The following is a 7,907-nucleotide window of genomic DNA, read 5'->3' on the forward strand; positions in this document are numbered from 1 at the left end:
AAGGATGACACTTACTGCATCAGAAAATGACAGTGCGAGAGTAAATTAAGATACTAAACACAGAGCCTCGTACCTGATGAGCCCTCGGTAAACATTCCTTTCAGTCTCTTCCTTTCAACATCCCGTTTCTTTCACCCTCACGCATCTGCCCTTTCATCTTCTTTCTCTTCAGCAACTTACACAGTCTACCCTACCAGTTAGCAAGGAAGCCAGCTACCCACTCTCTCTTGATTCTGCTGGAATGTTCTTGTGATAGAGCCTGCTATCTACTCAAGAAAGCCCACATTATTTATATGGAGAGGTCTGTTTAGAACAAGAGGTCCTTCTTATGTTCGCATCAAATGTGTACATATGGCAGGGCGCAATGGCTCACGCCTGTAATCCCAGCACTTTGAGAGGCCGAGGTGGGCAGATCACCTGAGGTCAGGAGGTCGAGAACAGCCTGGTCAACATAGTAAAACCCCGTCTCCACTAAAAATACAAAAATTAGCCGGGCGTAGTGGTGGGTGCCTGTAATCCCAGCTACTCGGGAGGCTGAGACAGGAGAATTGCTTGAGCCCAGGAGGCAGAGGTTGCAGTGAGCCAAGATCACGCCACTGCACTCAAGCCTGGGCAACAAAGAGCGAAATTCTGTCTCAAAAAAAAAAAAAAAATTTATACCTATGTCCCCTTAACTTACACATACCCGTCCCAATTCTGCCCTGTTAATTTATATGTGCACTTCCTTATTCATTCTTCTTTAGTCTTTCTCTTTATACCTTATAATCTAGGATAGCACAGAGACAAAACTAATGACCCAGGCCACAAGAGGGGATTTATTTTTAGCAAGATGAATGCTTTCCATTAAAAAAAATCAATGCTTTTTTTTTTGGCAAAAGGAATGCTAATTTGCAAGGCTCCCCTGAAGCCTGTTTTTAGACTTGGCTTTTGGAAAAACCATTTGAGCCTACAACACATTCTTAGACGCTCCCCAAACAGGAGACAATAATTACCACAGAAGCCACATTCACTCCACGTATTCCTGCTGTTGGATAAATGTATTTTCACAGAATGTTGAGCATGAGTTACTCCTCCCCAGTCCTTCCACTCCTGGAAGTTAAACTTCCTCCTTAACCATCTTCATCTCCAGGTGGACTGCCAGGACTCTGGCTGGAAAATACCGCCCACACTGGATGGCCAGGGTGGCACCTTTGCCTATTCCCATAGTTGTAATAGCTCACACTGATGCAGCACTCACTATGCACCAGGCACTATCCTAAGAGCTTTCCAGCTAGCTACAGTCCTCACAAAACATCCTGAGTGCCACCATCCCCATTTTTACAGATTTTTAAAACTGAGGCAGAGAAGTGAAGTAGTGTACCCATTGTCACCCAACCCATAATTTAACCTCATTCCCCTCCCCATCTGGGCAGAGGACACCCTAAGATTTCCAAGGTCTCCTGAATGACATCCACCTTCCAGAATGATTTTTGCCCCCTCTACTCTCAGGATTTGACAAACAGCCAGCATTTTGTTTTCTGTCTCACCCTTCACTTATGTACCTGTTCCCTAACGCCACACTCACAACTTCACAGCCCTGCATAAAAGCTGGCTTTTATGGACCTCAGTCTCTTTGGAAAAAAAACAGGGCCAGGTTCCCAGTCATATAAAAAGTCACTTTTACTCAATTGTCAACTACTTGCACAGCCATTCCCTGGCCACAAATGAGGTATGCTAGGGACAGAAAGTGTAATAAGAAGGAAGTAGGAGGAGGGTGACTTCCTGGAATGGTCCCAAAGAGGAGAAGATTTCAAATCCAGAAGCAGTCATAAAACACACTCGGAGTATGGCCTTTGAATAATGACAGCCCCACCTGTCTCTTTCCATGCCTGGTGGCCTCTATCTTCCTTCTCAGCCTGCCCTTCCTGCCCTTGCTTTCTTAGATCAATACTAACCACCTGGGAGCTGGGGCCAGACCAGAGCACATAGCACTGAGTCGTCAGGGTGGAGGAGCTGAAAAGAGAGAAGAGTGTTTAACTTATGGGCGTCTGACTCACCTAGGTACACATCACCTGGGCAGAAAGTGGATTCATGATGACCTGTGCGAGACTTATGGTAATTCATCAAAATGAGTGACTGAGGCAAGGGTCTGAATCAATCGAGATTTATTAAGCCAGAGCTTGAGGGCACGCCCTGGGAAAACATGAGTCCTAGAAAACCTCTGTGGCTTGCATTCTCTCTGAAGTGGTTTTCAAGAGACCAGGTTTTCTTTTTTTTTTTTTTTTTTTTTTTTTTTGAGATGGAGTCTCACTCTGTCTCTTAGGCTGGAGTGCAGTGGCATGATCTCGGCTCACTGCAAGCTCCAACTGCCAGGTTCAAGCAATTCTCCTGCCTCAGCCTCCCAAGTAGCTGGGATTACAGGCATGTGCCACAACACCTGGCTAATTTTTGTATTTTTAGTAGAGACAGGGTTTCACCATGTTGCTCGGGCTGGTCTCGAACTCCTCACCTCAAGTGATCCACCCACCTTGGCCTCCCAAAGTGCTGGGATTACAAGCATGAGCCACTGCACCCAGCCGAGGCCAGGTGTTTATACGTTTCCTTAAAGCGGGGAAGGCAGATAGGAAGAGGTGGGGTAGGCAGAAGAATGATTAATCTTGCCTTTGTTCTGTACCTGGAAAGATAAGCATTATCAGTCTGAAATATAACAGGCTTTATTCTTAGGAACTAGACTTAGATTGCAGACCTAAAGTTACAATCGACATGTTCTTGTTTTATGGGAGAATATACATCTTAAAAGGTGTATAAAAAATAAAAAGGGTTTGAGATCAGCAAAGAACAATTTGTGAGGGCAGTTATCCAGAGATGCCTGAGGCCTTTTCACCTTCCCATGGAGGTCTGACTAATGTACAATGCCTTGACACAAGGTCGTGTAGTAATAGCTATTCATTTTAGGAAATGATCATGGTGTTACATGACTCAGTCTCCAGGTTGAACTTCCCTTTGGCATAAAGAGTTTGGGAGTTCTGAGATTTTTTTTTCCCTTTACATTTACCCCCTTTTTTTTTTTTTTTTTTTTTTTTTTTTTTTTGAGACAGTCTTGCTCTGTCACCCAGGCAGCTGAGCTGGAGTGCAGTGGCACAATCTCAGCTCACTGCAAACTCCACTTCCAAGGCTCAAGCAATCCTCCCACCTCAGCCTCCCAAGTAGCTGGGACTACAGGCACATGCCACCACGCCTGGCTACATTTTTTTTTTTTTTTGTATTTTTTGTGGAGACAAGGTTTCACCCTGTTGCCCAAGCTGGTCTTGAACTCCTGAGCTCAAGTAGTCAACCCGCCTTGGAATCCCAAAGTTCGAGGATTACAGGCATGAGCCACTGCACCTGACCAGCACCTATTCTTCAAAATCTTTCACAGAAAGCATTGCAGAAAACATGAGTTTTTGGCTGTATGTTTCGTCTGATCCTACATCACTAGGAAGGTTCATTCTTAGGACATTGTGTTCCATGGAGAAGGGCATGAAGTTCATTAGAAAAAGACCAAAGTCAAGTTACAGGAACAAAGGGAAAGTAATCCTGGAACCCTATTCAAGCTACACAGCTGCCTCTTCAACTAAAGCAATTCTTTAGGCAATCATCACTCTAACCCTTTCAGTTATATGTTGGCTCACTTGTAATATGTGGTAATATGTGGAGCAGACTATAGGCTAGTTTTTGTTTGTTTTTTTTTTTTTTAGAGTCTCTGAAGCATCTTCAAATTCCAGTGGCAGATTCCTCTGGATTGTAGTCTGAATCAGGTGTACAACTGAGCCTTTTCAGTAGTCCATACATCAGCAGGCATGAAGGCTGTTGATCTATAATGCCGTGTTTTTCTCCTGAAGTTTACTTAAATCGTCTAGCTTCAGGTTGCAGGGCTTTAGGAAAAAGCACTGTTTTAATTTCTAATGATTCCAAGTCAGAAAAATGGAAGAAAAATTTGAAAATGTTAGCTTTGATACACAAAAATGTACCAAAAAGTACAGCAGAGTCACTACATCAAGACTAGTCCTACACAAATCTTCTCTCATTAATCAAAACTTTCCAGAGGAAGTGGTGATTTTTATTGTCTGCTTGACCAGATTGCACAGAGAAAGAGAAGCCAGGAGCCTCACTGGAAATAAATTCTTACCCTTTTGCTAGCTGATCATCTTCCTGGATTCCGTCATGGCCAAAAACAGGTTATGGTTGTACATCAGGTTTTAGTAGCAAGACAGGTTATGGGAGGGAGAAAGGAGGAGGCTCGGCTAACAAAGATGGTCTTGTTGTAGATGAAACTTCACAGGTAGCAGGTCCCAGAGAGAGTAGATGGTAAATATTTATTTCAGATCTTTAAGGTATCAGGCTCAGTTCATTTTTCCTGGATCCAGACAAGAGAAAGTCTGCCTGTATTAATAGGGATTCTCTACAGATGCCAATTTTCTCATGAAAGACAGCTTTGCAGGGCCACTTCTGCTTGCTGGCCCTCCAACAGACATCTCAAAATAGGTCAAAAAATACATTTTGGGTTAAACATCTTATTTCCTTCAACTGACACATGTTTGTAGAGGTTTAACTTGGTGTCCTGCAGTTGCGGGTGTTTTCGCCAATTTTGAGGACGGTTCACCATAATGTAGAGCTCCTGCTGGATTTGACCAAGTTGGAAGGTGTTTTGGACACTACGCAGGGTCAGGAGTTGGTCAAATCCAAAGGAAGAATGACAAAAATCAAAAACACAAGTGATTGCACAAATTACGTACTGTTGAACACTCTAAGCATAAAGAGAGGTTAGAGCCAGCCGGGCGCAGTGGCTCACACCTGTAATCCCAGCACTTTGGGAGGCCGAGGCTGGCGGATCACGAGGTCAGGAGATCGAGAGCATCCTGGCTAACACGGTGAAACTCCGCCTCTACTAAAAACACAAAAAATTAGCCAGGCATGCTGGTGGGAGCCTGTAGTCCCAGCTACCCGGGAGGCTGAGGCAGGAGAATGGCGTGAGCCCGGGAGGCAGAGGTTGCGTGAGCCGAGATCGTGCCACTGCACTCCAACCTGGGCCACAGAGTGAGACTCCGTCTCAAAAAAAAAAAAAAAATACAGAGGTTAGAGCCAACTAGCAATAAACCTTAATCTGCAGCTATCAAATTCTAAAACAAAATCCCAACCCAGCTCCTTACCTGGGAGGGGACCAAGCTGAAGGCTGCTCTCCATTGGCACAGGAGAAGAAAACTCACCTTCCTTATAGGAAGCGAGCAAAACTCCAAGAGTAAAGGAGTTTCATGGCAAAACAAAACTCAGATCTCAAACAATCAACTGGGGAGAGCAGTGACCTCAAGAAGGAGTAGCATCTGATCCTCAGAAAGTCACAAAATCAGTCAAAGCTAAAGCTTGATAGTTGGTACCAAGCGTAAACAGAAGAATCGCTGCAGGCCTAAAGAGCTAAGCTCCACTCAGAGGGTTCCTTCATGGTCACCAAAATGTTAACCAAAATGAGTGACTGGGGCAAGTGTCTGAGTCCATTGAGGTTTATTAAACCAAAGCTTGAGGGCACGCCCTGGAAAAACATAAGTCATAGAAATGCTCCATAGCGTGTCTCATCTTTGAAGAGGTTTTCAGGAGGCCTGATACTTATACATCTGCTTAAAGTGGAGAAGGGAGATAGGAAGAGACAAGTAGAGGGAAGAATAATTGGTCTCATCTAGTCTTTCTTCTGTACTTGGAAATATAAGCATTATCATTGTGAAATCTAACAGGCTTTAGTTTTAGAAGCTAGATTTAGCTTATACACCTATTGTTACAATTGCTTTGTCCTTGTTTTGTTGTTGTTGTTGTTGTTGTTGTTGTTGTTTTGTTTTTTTGGTTTTTTTTGAGACAGAGTCTCTCTCAGTCGCCCAGGCTGAAATGCATCTCGGCTCACTGCAAGCTCCGTCTCCCAGGTTCACGCCATTCTCCTGCCTCAGCCTCCTGAGTAGCTGGGACTACAGGCGCCCGCGACTACACCCGGCTAATTTTTTTAGTAGAGACGGGATTTCACCATGTTAGCCAGGATGGTCTCGATCTTCTGACCTCGTGATCTGCCCGTCTCGGCCTCCCAAAGTGCTAGGATTACAGGCGTGAGCCACCACGCCCGGCCGCTTTGTCCTTGTTTTATGGGAGGATATACATCTTGAAAAGTTCCAAGGCCAGTAAAGAACAATTTATGAGGACAGTCACCCAGAGATGTCCGAGGTCTTTTTGCCTTCCTGTGGGGGTCTAGCTAATGTACAATGCTTTGACACAGGTTGTGTAATAACAGTTGTTCATCTGGGGAAAAGATGGCGGAGTCACATGACTCAGCCTCCAGACTGAACTATCACTTTGGTGTAATGAGTTTGACAGTCCTGAGATTTTTACTTTCCTTTACATAATTTTAAGAGTCAAGGGGCTGGGTGCGGTGGCTCATGTCTGTAATCCAGGCACTTTGAGAGGCCAAGGCGGGTGGATCACGAGGTCAGGAGATCGAGACCATCCTGGCTAACACGATGAAACCCCGTCTCTACTAAAAATACGAAAAATTAGCCAGGCGTGGTGGCGGGCGCCTGTAGTCCCAGCTACTCGACAGGCTAAGGCAGGAGAATGGCGTGAACCCCGGAGGCGGAGCTAGCATGAGCCGAGATCACGCCACTGCACTCCAGTCTGGGCGACAAAGCAAGACTCCATCTCAAAAAAAAAAAAAAACAAAGAGCCATACTTCCTCGATGCTGTTCCACTGAGGTCAAAGGGATGGGTGTGGAAGGCATCACAGCTTTTTCCTATTTAGAAACCCATTGACCCTTCCTTCTCCCCCTATTGGGTTACATTCCTCTGTCCATAGATCACATATTTACTGAGTTGTTTTCCAGGGGAAAAAAAAATCTCAGTTGAACTCCTTAAAGCCCCAAGCATTCAATTCAGTTCAAGAGTGTCTCTCATTTTAATGATGACCAGGCACAAATATTTTTTAAAGGCTCTCCAGAAAATTTTGATAAGAGCCTCTGCACAATCCACAGTAGCTTTGGAGAGCACTGAGCTACAAAAGTGATGGGGAAGGAACCTGCTACTTGCTGGGACGTTTATATTTCCACCTTATCTAATGCCCCAAATGACGCTTTAAGTAGGCACTATTATCCCCCTATCCCAAGACATCAATTAACTTGTCCTTTATCTCAGAATTGGTCAAAGGTGGAACCAGGATTCCGACTCACATATTTCTGAATCTAAATGTCATGTTTCACTGCAGAGCGATTGAGCCTATATGAATTGAAAGAAAGACAGGATGACTGATTCTAACAGAAATAACCATACAGTCTTCAATGAAGAGTCAGGGTCTGAAATGAGCCTTAGGACAAAGAACAGCTCAGGAGGCTGAGAAGACAGTCAAAGGTATTGTGGAAAGGAGTGAAAGAATTAGAATAAGTTCAGACATGAAAACATAAAATGGGGATCAAGTCTTTCTACACAAACCAAGGGAGTAGACTGGGGCTGTGTTATGGGGCCTTTGAATGGCAGCCTAAGGAATTGAAACTTCATTCCATGGATGATAGGAGTCACTGGAAAGCTTTGAGAAGCTCAGTAACATGACAAACAGCATTTCCAGGAAGATTACTCTGACAGTGTAACCAAAAACCAGTGTAACAAAAACCAGGTTAGTCGCATGTTGCATGTAGAGTCCCATCAACATGAGTGAGGTCCGATACAAAAAAAAAAAGTGAATTTATTCTAAAGCTAGCTTGGAGGAAGAGGCACAAAGCATTCTGCCTTTAAATGTGCTGCTCCACCTTTGGAGCAGAAAGCAGGCATTTTTTTAGAAGGTAAAGGAGGAAATGAGCAAGAACAAGCGTCCCCCTGCTACTGGGCAATTGTCTACCAGGCAGTTGAGATGGTGCCTTCCTGGACAG

This window comes from Gorilla gorilla, chromosome 20 (assembly GCF_029281585.2).
Source record: "Gorilla gorilla gorilla isolate KB3781 chromosome 20, NHGRI_mGorGor1-v2.1_pri, whole genome shotgun sequence".
In the NCBI taxonomy this organism is placed as follows: Eukaryota; Metazoa; Chordata; class Mammalia; order Primates; family Hominidae; genus Gorilla; species Gorilla gorilla.